Genomic DNA, 15,809 nt, shown 5'->3' with positions numbered 1-15,809 from the left:
TGGGTGAAAAGTACCTGTGTGTGAGGTCACCCTTGAACTAGCAGAGGTGCCCCCACGTCATCCAGGACCATTTTCTCAGACTTTGTGAGTGCGAGGATGCCATTTTAGTCATCCACTGGACATAGGTCAATACCTATGTCCAGCTTCACAATGCTAACCCCGAATATGGACATGTAAGGTGTCTAACATCTGGGAATTGTAGCCCAATACTGATTCTAGTATTGGTTTTACATTTCCATGCACTCTGGGGGCTCCACGGTGGATCCCCAGTACTACCATACCATCATTTTGAGGTTTTCCAGGCAGCCCCAGCTGCTGCCACCTCACAGACAGGTTTCGGCCCTCCTGTTGCTCAAGCAGCTCAAGCCCAAGAAGGCCCGAACAAAGCATTTCCTTTGGGAGAGGGGTGTTACACCCTCTCCCTGTGGAAATAGGTTTTACAGGCATGGGAGGAGTAGCCTCCCAGAGCCTCTGGAAATGCTTTGAAGGGCACAGATGGTGCCCTCCTTGCATAATCCAGTCTACACCAGTTCAGGGACCACCAATCCCTGCTCTTGCATAAAACTGGACAAAGAAAAGAGCAGTGACCACTCCTCTGTCCATCACCACCCCAGGGGTGGTGCCCTGAGCTGCTCCATAGGGTTACTGGGTTTTGCCATCTTGGATTCTAAGGTGGTGGGGCACTCTGGGAGCATCTGATTGGCCAGTGCCAGCAGGCGACGTCAGAGCCCTCCCCTCATAGGTGCTTCCCTGTGTAGCTGACAAATCCCCTTTCAGGGCTATTTAGGGTCTCTCTATTGGGTGGTTCTTCAGATTCGGATTGCAAGACTCCAGCAGGAATCCTCTGCATTCTTTACTTCATCTTCTACTGATAAAACTGCATCTGGAGCCTCCAGGAACTCTACAAACTGCAACAACGAAGCAAAGACGGCTTCTGCAACATTGTATCTCCTGCTCCTGCTAGCAACTGCAACTGTTTCCAGGTCATGCATCCTCTGAGGACTGCCTGTCTTCAGCCTGCACCAGAAGAAGCGAAGGAATCTCCCTTGAGGAGAAGGAGTTACTTTCCTGCTTCAGCAGGCACCCCTCTGCAATGACAACCGGTGGCGTGGGTCCCCTCTTCTGACAGATTGCTTGTATACAGCAAAACAGGTGGTGGACTGAAGTTGTCCCAATGGTCCCAAGGTCCAGATGTCCAACTTTGGTGGAGGTAAGAGCTTGCCTTCCCATGCAAGAGAGTACCCCCATGCACCACATGATTTGCAGTAACCAAAGCTTGTGTGCAACCTTCCACAAAGTTCTTCATGCACAGCACAGCTGCGGCCCCCAGCACTCCTTCCTGCGACACACAGCTTCCTGAGTGGTTCTCCAGCAGCATGGGATCTCTTTGTGTCATGCTGCGTAGGCCTCCATTTGCACCTTCTTTGTCCACATGCTGTGGGACTCTTGTGTGCACTGCCTGCCCTTCTGAGGGCTCTCTGAGTTGCTGAAAGCCCCCTCTGCCTCCCCCTCCTGGGTAGAGGCAACCAGGTACCTCCTGGTCCTGGGCAGCGCAATTGTCCACTAACAGTGAGCTGTGCTTGTGCCAAGGCTTGTTGGCAGAATACAGCAATGCAAACCAGACTGCAATCATGCATTGAGTGTGGGACATCATCTGCACCAACGAGGAACCCGCATCCATCTTCTTGGGTGCAGTACTGACTATTCTTCTTCAGCTGTGGTTCTTCTTTTGCACATTCATCTGGGTTAGCAGGGGCTCCTGTTCTCCCTGGATTCTTTAGTGCTTCTTAGACTTGGTCCTCTTCTTCCACAGGTCTTCAGGTCCAGGAATCCATTGTTGGTGTCTCGCAGTCTCTTCTGTTTCTTGCATTATTATCTATCACAACTTCTTGTGTGTTCTAGGAAACACTGTGATATACCCCTGTTTTCCTTGGCTCTGGGGTGGGTTCTGGTACTTACCTTTGGTGTTTTCTTACACTCCCAGTGCCCTTCTAAACACTACACTTGCCTAGGTGGGAAACCGACTTTCGCATTCCACTATTTCAGTATACGGTTTGTGTTCCCCCTAGGCCCATTGCAACCTATTGTGATTTTCACTGTTTGCACTGTTTTCTAACTGTTTCACAGCTATTTCTGCATTCTAGTGCATGTACTGTGTATATTACTTACCTCCTAAGGAAGTATAGTCTCTAAGGTATTTCCGGCATTTTGTCACTAAAAATAAAGTACCTTTATTTTTGAAACACTGAGGCCCATATTTATACTTTTTGACGCACAACTGCGCCAACGCAGTTGTGCGTCAAATATTTTAACGCCAGCAAACGCCATTCCAACGCGCCATGCGGGTGCCTTATTTATGGAATGAGGTTAGCCGGCGTTGTGGACTGGTGTGCGTAAAAAAAAATTACTCACACCAGGCAGCGCCGGCGTATGGGAATATGGGGGTTGTGCATCAAAAAATGGGGCAGGTCAGGTCTGAGGCAAAATTCAGGCCTCAAACTGGATTTGCGCCATTTTTTTTTACGCCCAACCTCCATTGACATGACTCCTGTCTTTTTCTTTCATGTGTGTGAGTACTGTGTGACTACAGTTGTATTGCAAGAGCTCTGCATGTCTCCTAGATAAGCCTTGGCTGCTCAGCTACAGCTACCCCTAGACAGCCTGGCTTCTAGACACTGACTACATTTCACTAATAAGGGATAACTGGACCTGGTATAAGGTGTAAGTACCTTTAGTACTCACTACAAACCAGGCCAGCCTCCTACATGCGCAAGAGGTCATGATAGCTTCATTTGGAGCCATTGTGTTTCTAAGTGCTTTATTGAGATTAAAGCTTTCAAAATTCATATCGCTACTTGTATATGTTGGATTTTTGTCATTTTTACCTTGTTTTATTCAGATATTTTCTAAACTGGTGTGTACTACTTTTGTGTTGTTTTATGTTTGAGATAAGCCTGACTGCTCGTGCCAAGCCTACAAGGGCGTGACCAGGGGTTAGCTTAGCTGTGTGGCTCACTTACAATGACCACAGTAAAGATCCCTAATTGAACAATGTGCAAATCACTGCCAACTAAAGACCCCATTTCTAACACTGGAAAAGTCAGATACCTTTAGGTTTCACACAATAAGGCAAAACGAGGTCCTGTATTTTAACTATACACCGTCCGCTTGGAGGCATGTAATCTATAATACTCCATTCATATGTGACAGACTGAGTTTCAGTAACACAGAGTACAACAAAACCACTACTACCTCTCTTACTATTAGCAGCAAACTCAACATTTTAGCTTGAGACAATTTCTTGGTTTCAGAAAAATGTAACGTCTTTTTTATTAATTAAAAAAACACTGTAACATATGGACTTTAATTTCTACATCGCTTTCAGTCTCTGGAGACAAACCACGCAAGTTTCAGAGACGTCCTGTGGGAAGGCCAGCAAGGATTGCATTTCGATTTTCACACCTAAATATCTTGCTGCCAATAGAATTAGATGAAAATGTATGGAAGGAAACTTGTTCACTGTGGGATTTTTTATTCACGTTTACACTTCAAGAAAAGTAGATTAAATACAGATGAAATATAGAAAAGGCGCCCTGATGTTGCATGGTAGGCAGAATGTTACATTAAATGCCATCTACCGAAACCGCCTAATATTAGACTTCACTCAGATTTATACACAAAATCTACTACTAGACATTAATAATGCATAAGGTACAATCCGCATTATTGATTTATAGATATTCCTAATATGCACGTTTCTCCATTGTGTTAGAAACTTCAACGACAAATTCTTTTTTATATTATTTCCCTAATCATTAATATCTCTCTGGCTTAGGCAAATATTTGAATGCTATATAAATCGCTGTAAACATAGTTTTATCAAATGGATAAAAAATGTATTAATAATTTTAATTTACAGAAGACCGTAAACCTATACAGTGTTAAGTATACATAGTAATTTTGAAAGATTTATAAAGCAAGTTGTCTTCTGTCTTCTCGTGCATCATGGTAGAATGCTGATGCGACGAGAAAAGGGTGCCTTTATTTCTGAGAAGCCAAAGCAAACACCTCCTAAATGTTTTAGTTCTGCTGAGGGGATTAGAGTGAGACAAGAGTTCAACCTTATATTGTCTTGTGGGGTCAAAGGGCACGTAATGTCAATTTCCCTATCCCAGACATTTGATTATTCAAGATTTAACGTTGACTGATTGATGAAGTTTCAAAATACACCTGTGGGGAAGACAGAGCAGTCCTGAACCTCTTCTACTGCCATTTTCACTCATGCACTTGTAAAGGTGGCTGCCAAATATATCGATTTCATATAAATCTATGGTTCTAAAACCCTTTGTTTTATTTTAGAATATTTGTTTTGAAGTAAAGCATCAAGTAAGAAACAATACACATATGATTTCTACACGTTTTTCTGGTGCTCATTATGTGCTTTTTCTGGTGGTCAATAGCTTCTTAGTATGATGAGTTTATTCTGTCTCATATCTGGAAGCCTATAAACAAAGGTGAACATGCACAATTATACTTGTTAATTTCTAAATTTACCATCTATAACTAACTTCAGCGTTACTTTAACACTTTTCAGTGAGTTTCTAGGGCTATTTAACCTAAAGTAACATGTTTGTTACTGTATGTGAAGCCAACCACCACCAGGCACGGCCTTTGGCTCTGTGGCCAACCCTCCAGCAGGCAGCTAACTTTGCAGCCGCATGTGGTGGGGAATGGGCCCTGTGGCCAAACAACACTCCCCCCCATTCCCATGATGCGCTCAACCATGACATGGAAGCGTGGAAGCAGCAAGGTCTTTAAGCAGAGCGTGTTAAATTCTGAAGATGTAGTTTCCAGTGAATCCTTTAACAAGGTGGGCTAACTGGCAAACTATGAAGTGATAGATTTGCCCTTCAGCTGCTACATGATTCCAAAATATATTATTGCAATGGTACAGTCAGAGTACTGTCAGGGACTGGCTACTTACCCTCGACGGTTTGTGGGGCTGCCAGTGACGGGCTGCTGTATATCTTCTGGTTTTCAAACAGAGTATCAGATCCATTCCTCCTCTCTATAACATGTGCATCAAACGACATTTTGAGGGTATTTTTATGAACCTCTCAATCAAGAATAAAAATGCTCACACCTCATTAGGAACAACAACAGCCAACTAGACAGTTGCCTCCTTAATTCTGATAACGCGTCCTTCTATGTCAATTTTATACACATCAGGACTCGTTTTAGGCCAATGAATCTTTTGACCCAGTGGTGAGACACCGTAGGACGAGATAACTAATCAATATGTCAAGTAATATATCAATAAGGTCACTGATATTTATCACCACAATAAGCTTTACTTTGGATAAAGACATTAATCAAATTGTCGACGAAACCATGACCTTTAAGCCATGAATAACCACACCTTGTGATAGCATTTTTGAGTTTTATTCCCTATTGATTACAATCTACTAGCAGAAGTGTCAATCTCAAAACCAAGAAGCATATGAGCATAGTCACAATATGGCAACTGTAGTAAGACTTCAATAATGCAAGGATCACAAACATAAGAGCATAACATAAAGTGAACATAGATCGAAACACATAGAATATCATACAAGTCTTAGTTCAGCACGGTATAATGTCAGTCTCGTCTATTTAGTGTCAGTCAGGGTGATCACCTAACCTAGCCACTAATAAGCATCAGCATGTTGGACTTCATGCAAATAATTTAGAACACCAATTTGGAAAACATCTAAACTATGGTCTCTAATCAAAAATACAGCAGTTGGTACCTAGAAAGGAAAAGCAAATAGACAAATTACAGTAGCATTGTCATAATTACCCTCCAAAGATTGAGTCAGCACACAGGATCAGTCTTCGTCTTCAGGACATCAGTCGAATCGCCATCAGTCTAACTTAGTCTAGTGGAGAGGGGACTCTTCCCTCATAAGGAGGAGAAGCATAAAGGCAGTCTATGGGTGAGGATAGTTTATTAAGTCTCAAAGTCATCAAACAGAGGGACAGAGTTTCTGGATAAAATCGATAGCATTCCCTACCTAGTTTTCGACCCTTCTGTGTCATGAGTTTTTATCCCTTTTTCACAATACCTTCCCCCAAAATTCTATTGGATATTCGCTATACCCCACTATCTTTAACCTACCAAATTATACATTAGGTAATCCAAATTGTCACCCCACGATAATTTATAACACTTTGATTGGTCTTCATAATTGACATCTTCGTAGGTGGCACATCCGGGGTGTTTTGTCATCATCTTGGCACGTCTCTCAGGTCATGAGCTTCTTTATCCATGGTCAAATGACCTTGTACATTCTTTTGGTATACTTTTGTTTCAAATCTGTTTAAAACTTATACTAAGGCAGCTAGCATGCGGATGGGAACAGGATGAAGTTGGATACATGAAACGAAGGAAAAGAACAAATGCTGGGTCATGGCCCTTTACGAGTCAGCACACTGAAAAACAGAAAATATGCTTTAATATGTAAGTTACACAGCTAAAATCCTCAACTCACGCTAACTTAAGGCCTATGGGTTTTAATACAAATACAATATTCGTAAGCGTTAATATATTCAATTAATCATGATGCAAGCAATTATTTCTTACAATCAACATTAGGTTATGTGCATAATAGTAACTTCACGTTTTATAATCATGATTCAAAATACACACTAAGCAACTAATATTTATTGTTGTTTTTTTTTTATATGCAGCATTGTTAGGTATTTATATAAGCACTTCATGTTTAACATGTATAATATTTAAATTACGCTGTCTCAATTCCTTTCCTGGCGTGTCAACCACACATAATAGAGGACCCTCAGAATGCCTGATGGAACCGGCCTTGCCAGAAGAGACTCATGTACTGGGTATGGGATCCATAGCCGTTCATACCAGTAGCTTCCCAGAATCTAGGGCTCAATAGACAATACTCCAAGAAGCCTGAGCGCAGCCCATGACCTGCAGAGGAAAAAGGTGCTGTATGTAGGTCACAGAAACGTAGATGAGTGATCCCCCTAGTATCCGGCTCTTTCCCATCTTTTTAAACTTGAGCTGCTCCTTTTTACTGGCCCTGCTTTACACTGCTTTTCTCACATCCACTGAATGTTTGTGAGAAAAGTTTATGGCATCTGCTGCCCTCCTCCTGCCAAAGTACCGATCCTGCTTCCTGCCCCATCTGATACCCTGGCTCCCATAAGCCAGTCCCCTTCTACTCACACTTTCTGTTTCTTCCCTCTTTTCCGTGCTCACTTCTTACCAGCCTTTTCAAGCTCTACTCAGCTCTCATGTCAGTCCTCACCTTCCTGCTGCCCCCATCACTTCCCCCTTTTTCTAGCCTGTCCTGCTCTGTGTCTACTTCCCTCTGGCACCGTGCCCCCCGCACACGTGCTCTCTTTCTCTTTTTTTATATATCTTTGTTGATCCCCTCTTTATATGCTTTTGCCCTATCCAACATCCCTTCTGCTGATGAGAAACATTCACCAACCTCCTGTACTTCCATACAACATGCAAATTGCATGCCATCTCATTTTACCAACACCCGGAAGGTGATAAGATTGCACAAAGGTGGCTGTAAACACTGGAGCTTTCATCGTCCATTTTCTAAAGAAGCGTTGTTAGAATCTGGACTCTGGCATTTTTCATTCCCTAGTCTATGCTGTATGGCATGTAGTCAACCCACCCATTGAAAGGTACCTTTCTCCTACTCCTTGCACAATGCCTTTTCCTGAAAGGCTAAGCAGGAACACACTAGGCTTTGTCCTCTCACTACAATGTGAAATTGGACTGAGGCACAACATGCTTTCAAATCATATCAGTCAAGCAATTCTTCAATCATCCATTCTCACCCAATCAATCTCTCATTCCATCGACCCATCGAAACACATATGTAAATGTAAATGTAAATTTGTACTTGTAAAGCGCACTCTGACCCGGAGGTATCGAGGCGCTGAACGCATACCGCTGTGGAACCCCTCCTGGCTTTCCCTGTAAGATGCCCAGTCCTGGGCAACCCCCAAGGTGAAGCCAGGCATCCCAGCACTGTTGGGGCCGTTGTGGAGATTAAGCAAGCTATTGCCCAGAGTTGCAGAGTGAGACCCATGAGTTAGTTTAGGCACCGAGGCGAGAAATATCCTGTCCAGGGAAATTGAGCCCAAGAACCGCTGAGGCGGGAATTGAACCCTGGTCCCAGGCCAGATCTCTGCATCAGGGTCTGCCGCTCTAACCATTGTGCCACACTTCTCCACATCATCCTAACTGTAAGGAAATGAACTTTTTTGCATAATCTCCCCCATTTATTTGGACTAATCCTGCTGGGGTTTTTTGTTGTTTACTTTGCGCACAGGGACTCTGCCAGGCCCAAGTTTATTTTCTCTGTCTCCTAAAACATTAAAAATTGGTCACTCTCCTGATTGGCACATTTAACTTACCTAGGAGTCCCTTGTAGAGAGTACAAAATATGAACACTATTTTGCTCCTTGAAATATTGTCTAGTTTTATGAATTGGAGTGGGATTGTTATTGTCTTGAGTTTAAATCTTTTTAACTCTTTTGGTACTTCTAAATGCTTTACCCAATGTCTTCGATTATGCCTGTTCACTCTCTTCCACAGCTACCGGGGATTGAGCACAGGATTAAATGACTAAACCCTTTACTGGACCTAACAACAACACTGACATTATTATTGGTAGTGGACTACCATCCACCCCAACTGCAAATCTGGTTTCTCATACCACCTTGTGACTAATCACTGTCTTATGTTTTAAACATGATAACTGTTTTAGTACTTCTAGATGCCTTACACATTGCCTTAAGTTAAACCTATCTGCTCTTTCTGTAATGGCTACCATGGATAGAGCTGAGGTTTAAATTATTGAAACCTTTACTGCACCTAACAAGGATAGAGCATTGCTACTTCAGGTGGACTACTGTCCATCCCAACGGCTAATCCACATTCTCACACTACCTTTTAACAAACCATACATCAATCCATAAATCTGTCATCTATCACTCTATCCATTCTATCTATTCTAATCTCTAACAACTATTGGCATTCATCCATCCACCCAATCATCCATCCATCCAATCATCCATCCATCCAATCATCCATCCACCCATCCATCCATCCAGTCATCCATCCATTTACCCATCAATCCAGTCATTCATCCACCCCGATCCATCTTTACAATCATGCATCCATGCCTACACTACCAATATTGCTGGCTGACCATCTATCCACCAATCCATCTGTTAGACCAGTCAGCTTTAAGGTGATCGTCACCAAAACTGTTTGCCCTCTTCACCTTCTGTTTTGCTAAATACATCTTTGTTGGCCTTAGGATTTTGTGCACTTTACCACTGTTAACCAGTGCAAAAGTGCTTGTGCTCACTCCTTAATACTTATAGGTCACCCCTGAGGTAGGCCATGAGTTGCCTTTTGGACAGGGTTCAGTGTATTTAAGAAGTGTGACTGCACTCTTAAATTATGCATGTCCTGGTAGTGAAAAACTCACAAATTTGGTTTTAACTGTGAGGCTTGCCTTCCCCATAGGATAACACTGGGTACATTTTGTAAGTTATAACTTTTGTTTAGGAGCAGCTAGAAATGTCATGTTTGGTGTCCTTGGAATAGCAATTTAAAATCCTCTTTATTGGTAAAGTCACATTTTTATTCACAGTTCTGAAAATGCCACTTTTAGGAAGTTGTAATCCTCTAGTCCAGACTATATGGTGCCTGGAGCCTGTTCCTGGGTCACATAACTAGGTGTAGTCAGCAGTCTGCCTTTGTATATTCCTCCCAGATAGCCACACAGGACTGAGTGTTGGCAGGATAGATCATCCTGGCAAGATGGGGAGCAGAGCTGTGCACAGCCCCACATGTACTTCAAAGACACCGCCACAGCTCACACACAAAGAACTTAACACTAACATTTTCTGACAATAGACATTCCAGGACTAAGGGAGGGAGGCAGGAAATTCCATATACTTGTGTGGAGAAAAAACATCAGAAATTTCTTTCACTTCAAAACTAGAACCAGGTAGAAAACTAGAACCCTTAGACCCACTCTTCAATTCATTTCTGGACTTGTGGAGAAATCTCAGAAGACTACCCTGCTGCCTGTGGCCTGCTGTGTGCTCAGAGTTCTGCCTTGCTATTTGAGACCTGCTTTTCGGCTTGAAATCTGGACTTCCAGAGATACTCCAAGGGCTAATTGACAGGCCTCCTGATCAGGGCATCTGGAATGGAAAAGGCTCCAAATATCTTGTAGCAACACCTGGATCCAGCCCGAGTGAGTCTTGACCCGCCAGGTGATGCCTCTTCAGTCCTGGACCCTTGAACATGGTGCTAAAGTTATCAGAAAAAGGAATTGCATTCAAAAAGTGCCCTTAGAACTGAGAGGAGATTAGGACTACCTGGTGATCGATCAGGTGAAGGTGCATTGCCGGTGAGCCTCACTTTGAGGTAGCTCCCACGTATTTCTTCTCTGCAGCAGCAAATCCTGTTGTTCACTTCTCATAGAAGGGGTATATGGCCTTGTTGAGCCTTTGTTGGCTATAGCCTGCAGTTTTGTCCAACTGTAGGTTTTCAACATCCATAAAACAAACTATGTCAGAACATAGAAATCATCACTGTGACTTCATCCAGCAGCTCCTGGATGATGACACCTCCTCCTTAGACAGTGCTAAATGCCTTGCCCTGCTGAACCTTACTTTCTCAGACATTTTTCACGATGTCTCTTCTAAGACCGAAAGTGAGCAGAGACTGGGCCCAATCCACTTTGTGTATCCGAACTGCGCTCCATCGCTCTGCTGTAACTTTCAACTTTGCCCAGTTTTGCACAACTAAGGGTCAGATTTATGGAAAGTGGCATTGCACCGAGTGCAGCGCCACTTTCCCAGGGACATTTAGCGCCCCTTAGTGCCCTCCTACTGCCATCACTTGTGCTCTGTATTTAAATTATGATGTACCATAGCACAGGGTAGGGGGCAATAGCATAATATTTCATGACGCTATTGATGTACTCTGCAGGAGTAGCACCAAAATATTGGCGCTACTCCTGCAGAGCATATAAGGGCCCATTATAAATAATGGAAGCCCTCTTTCATAACCTTCTCTGAGCAGGCATTAAAAGTGCCATACAAAATGACGCAAGGAAATCTCTATTTTTTCGCTATTTTTTCGGGAATGCCCCTTTTGCATACATTATGCCTGGCACAGGCATAATGTAGCGCAAAGGGTTACAGAGTGGCGCAATGCATGCATTGCGCCACTTTGTAGATATGGCACTAGCATTTTAGCCTCGTTGGGTCACATTAGCGTAATCAAAATGACACTAATTGTCCCTAAATGTCTGTGGTTGGTACTTTGATCTTTTAGGCACTATATTTTACCTTAAATATTAAAAAATCATATGTCTGCTTCTACTATTTGGATTTGGATTGTTTTTATGTTGAATAATTTATTAGGTTTTACTCTGTTCTAATTTGGTTTGGAATTTTTCTTGTGTTGTGTTTCAACTTTATTACCACTGATATGCAGTCCAAATACCTTAAACATTGCCTCTTGACTGCTTTTGTCCCAAGCTCGTAGAGGGTTAAGTACAGGTTCATTTTAGTGACTTTTGTGGTTCAACCTCACAAGGACAGTAACTGTCCATCCACCCACTTACTCAACCATCCAGCCATCCATCCATCCAGTCATGCACTAACCATCCATGCTTACACTACCAAGCTTGCTGGCTGTCCATCTTTCAACAACTCTATATCTTAGACTTGCCAGCTTAATGGTGGTCTTCGATATCTAGCCCCCAAACATCAAGGGGCCCGTTTACAATTAGTTCACTGAATGTGGTACAGTAATTAATCTTGCTGCACTGTTTTGTGTGAAAGGGAGAGAGCAGAAATGCTCCATATTTACAAAAATTTGGAACATTTCTGCTCTCTCTTTGCACTGGTGCACTGCATGATGCCTGGCACCAAACCATGCAGCCTTTCTTATAACATGAAAAGGATACCTTCCAGCACAAAAATAATCCAGAGAAGCACATTACTCTTTCTTTACCTGCTGCAGTATCCAGCACACATGGAAAGAGGAAGTAACAAGGGACCAAATGTAGAATATGATGACTGAAATCCATTTGTAAACCAAAACTAGCAATGTGACCGGTTTGCAAGTCAGTATTATTTGCGAATGGAGAAAGTGATTCAGATATAGGAAATCGCTGATAGCGACTCGCAAACTGGATTTGTGAGGTAATCGCAAATAGCTCTTAGTCACAATTTAGCCCGCTTACACACACAATTTATCACCAATTCAAACCACCTGATAACTGGGTGCAAACTATGAAAATAGGCCCAGAATGCACCACGGCGATCCACAATGGCTTCCCTGTACCTGCTAGAAAGGAGGATATGCATATTAGCTGCTCAGCAGAGGAGGAGACAGAGACAAGAGAGGATTTTCAGAGGCAGGCCGACCATTTTTGACCAATCAGAGTAAGAGATATGTGACAAATACAGGCTAAGTAGCACTGTAATTTTGGAGTTAAATTGCCCTTTTAAATTCGCACCTAGAAAGCACTACTCTGCTCAGAAAGTCCACTCCCACCCAAGTCAGGGTGTTGTACATGTTACAACTATTAACAATAACAGTTATCAGGATGTGGTAGATGTTGCAGGTGGGGTATTGCAAAGTGCACTTTCACCTTTTTTCCCCTCATTTCTTGAGACCATGCTGCTCAAAATACACTGCCGCATATGCATACCCAGGAATAATGAGGAAATGTGTACTACCAATTTTACAAGATAGCAACATTTTCCCAGGTCTTAGGGTGTATTTATGAGACATATGTGCCCATATGTCCTCCATCCCTTCTTGAATACCTTTTTTGGAACTAGAAAAATATGCATTCCCTTAATATACAAGTGGTTTGCAATGCCCACAACATAATAACTGACGTATCACAATATCCAGGTAGCACCCATGACTCTTTCATGTTTAGGCAGAGCGGCATATACAGATGACTGGAAAGTGGGGAGTTTGATGACAAATAGATACTGAAAATAAATGTATATGCTGATATGTAGGTCCCAATCCTTAGAATACGTATGTTTTCTCACACTAACATATGTGTTTTGGGTGACTGTGCATATGCCCTACATCCGTCGATCCTCACACCCTACCTTTCTCCCAACACCCAAACTGAATGGTGACACAACACTGCACATTATTGCCCCAGGACTGTGATTTGAAACTATCAAATCTCAATGTCACTGCCTTCACAAGAGTGAAAGGGGGCATTGCAATATATACCAGAAACCTCTTGCAGCAAAATGTGCCATTCTACACAGTATTGCCTGCAAAAAAGGCCTATGAATTTCAGGGTCTGAATCTGATTCACAGGAAGAGATTCCTTGCCCACCTATTTAGCAGCCAACAGAGGAAAGCGGAGCAGTGGAATTTGAGAACGTGAGGGGACCACATTTCTAGACATTACTTTACAAGGTAAGATATTCTCATATCCACAATACTGTAACAAAATGCAACCACACTTGACTGACTGCTTAAAGTAAAGCTATGCTTAATGGCAGGTGTTACCAAACAGTTGATAGACAAGCTGTCATTCTCATGAATTGTGACATCATGATGTCAACATGTAGGTCGGATACAGCACCAACAACAAAAGGAAAACAAGTATAGCCACTCCCTGATTGGCACCCCTCAATTTGTTTTTGGAGTGCGCCTAGTATGTGGTATGCCACCATGCTGAGGTGTAGGAGTGCAGCTGCTACAGCACTGCAGCACATGTGCATTTGTGGCGGAGATGATGCTGATGCTGGACAACTCACTATCACGAGCCTCTGCAACCACACCACTAGCAATGTGTGTAGTTTGGAGTATATCTCCACTGCAGTTGTTATCTGGCCAAGCCCCCTAATGACATCCCCACTGAAGAGGCCCATCCCCATCTGTAGCTTCACAGTACACTTTAATAGTGTAGTGGTGGCCTGTGCATGTCTCCCAATGGCCCTGGTCATGCCATCCATGCGCACAGCACTTCTCTTCTTTCTATGCCTTGGAGTGCTCCTGTTTTCCGACATCTCATTGCAGTTTTTCAAGGGCATTTGTCAGTTTGTCTATTTTTGTGTCCATGCTGGCCTGATTGTCTGCCAACAGATTTTCCACTGTGCTGATCCCTACAGCAATGGACTGTTGCATTGACTGCAATTTTCAGTTAACCACTTTCATCTGTTTGGTGCTGCAGGCACTGAACCTGCAGCATTGATGCCTTATTCCCACCATATAATGCCTGTTGTTTGACAGTCGGGAACTAATGACTAGCTTCCCAGTTGGAGTGAGCGGCTGTATTGCATCCTCAGTCTCTAATGATAGTGGCAGTGGGGAGAAGAACATACCCCTGGAGTGGCAGTGAGGTTTTGTGGGCAGACTCTTGAGCACTACTGCTTCTTCTTCCACCGTCTGTGCCTGTTCTTCACCCTCATCTAGTTGGCCTTTAATGTCTTCCCCAGTTGCATCTAATTGGTTAACAGAGATCCATTAAAATGTTACGTCAGGAACACATTCTCATTGTCTGTACAAATTTATTCAACAACGGTCTGACGCTAACAACACTGTGTCTATGACTACAAGTCCATATTGCACTATGAGGGCTATTTTGGACGTGGAATAATCCCATACTAATATGTCTAAGTTTCTTTGCATTCATTTAAACACCAGTTTCAAGTTCATAAATGTTCCCACAATGAAAGTTTTGCCCTTACTTTGTGATAGTACAGGTGCGGCAGTGTCCAGGTTGGCAAAACTAACAACAGCTTCGGGCTCCAAGGTGGTGTCCACCATTGTCTCCTGTATAGTGGGTGGCGGTGTAGTTGAGGGTCTGCCTCTTGTGGCACGGGGTTCTCTCAGTGCTGTTTCTACCTTTTACTTTGTGTGTGAATAGAGGTCATACCACTGCTGCAAATCTCTTCTTCTGAGCGCTGTGCCACACCTACAGCAATTATCTACTGATGCATCGCCTTCCATATTTTGCACTTCTGTGTCTCAGTCACAGTCATAGATGCCCGGGCAAACAAGAGGTCGTGGTTGTTGTAGCACTCCTCAGTGAATATCTCAAGTTTCCGCTATGAGATCTTTAGTTTAAACTCCCCCCCGGCTTCCTTCTCTTGCTCCTGGCTGACCATTCCTGGTTTGGGTAACTGGTGCTTGGGGTCCTCAGATTACTGCCTGTGTTCTGCCACTCATCAGCCTTTCTCTGACACCCTTCCTAGCTGCTGGGATTCTGTACTCCCTGTTTCAGAGGTCATCTCTCTGAACCAGGAAGCAGAATCACTATTTTTTCAATGCACTCGCTATTTGTGACCAAATTCGCTATATTTAATCTATTTGGTAATTGCAAATAGGGATTTCTTAATTATCATCTGTGCATGCCAATTTGCGATTTCCAAATTGTGATTCACCAAAAATCGCAATTTTGAAATCGCAAAACCAAGTTTTCGTACAGCTGGCCCAAGGAGATATAAAGGAGTTTCTCCTTCTTATGCCTATGTCAAGTTGGGGCACCATTTGGTGCAAACTTGAGATTACGATTTGTTGTTAGGCTGGGTCTGCATCAAAATACAATGGTGGGTGCATGGGAAGGGCCATGCTCCACCCGGGTTCAGTCTCCCAGACTCAAAGTAACCAATGCAGCTCTATGCGCTGTGTTGTGTTACTTTGTATTTACTGAACCATGCAAAGCCACATAAAGTGGCTTTGTGTGGGTTAGTAAATGCCA

Source organism: Pleurodeles waltl, chromosome 8 (genome assembly GCF_031143425.1).
Source record: "Pleurodeles waltl isolate 20211129_DDA chromosome 8, aPleWal1.hap1.20221129, whole genome shotgun sequence".
In the NCBI taxonomy this organism is placed as follows: domain Eukaryota; kingdom Metazoa; phylum Chordata; class Amphibia; order Caudata; family Salamandridae; genus Pleurodeles; species Pleurodeles waltl.
This window is presented reverse-complemented; position numbering follows the sequence as displayed.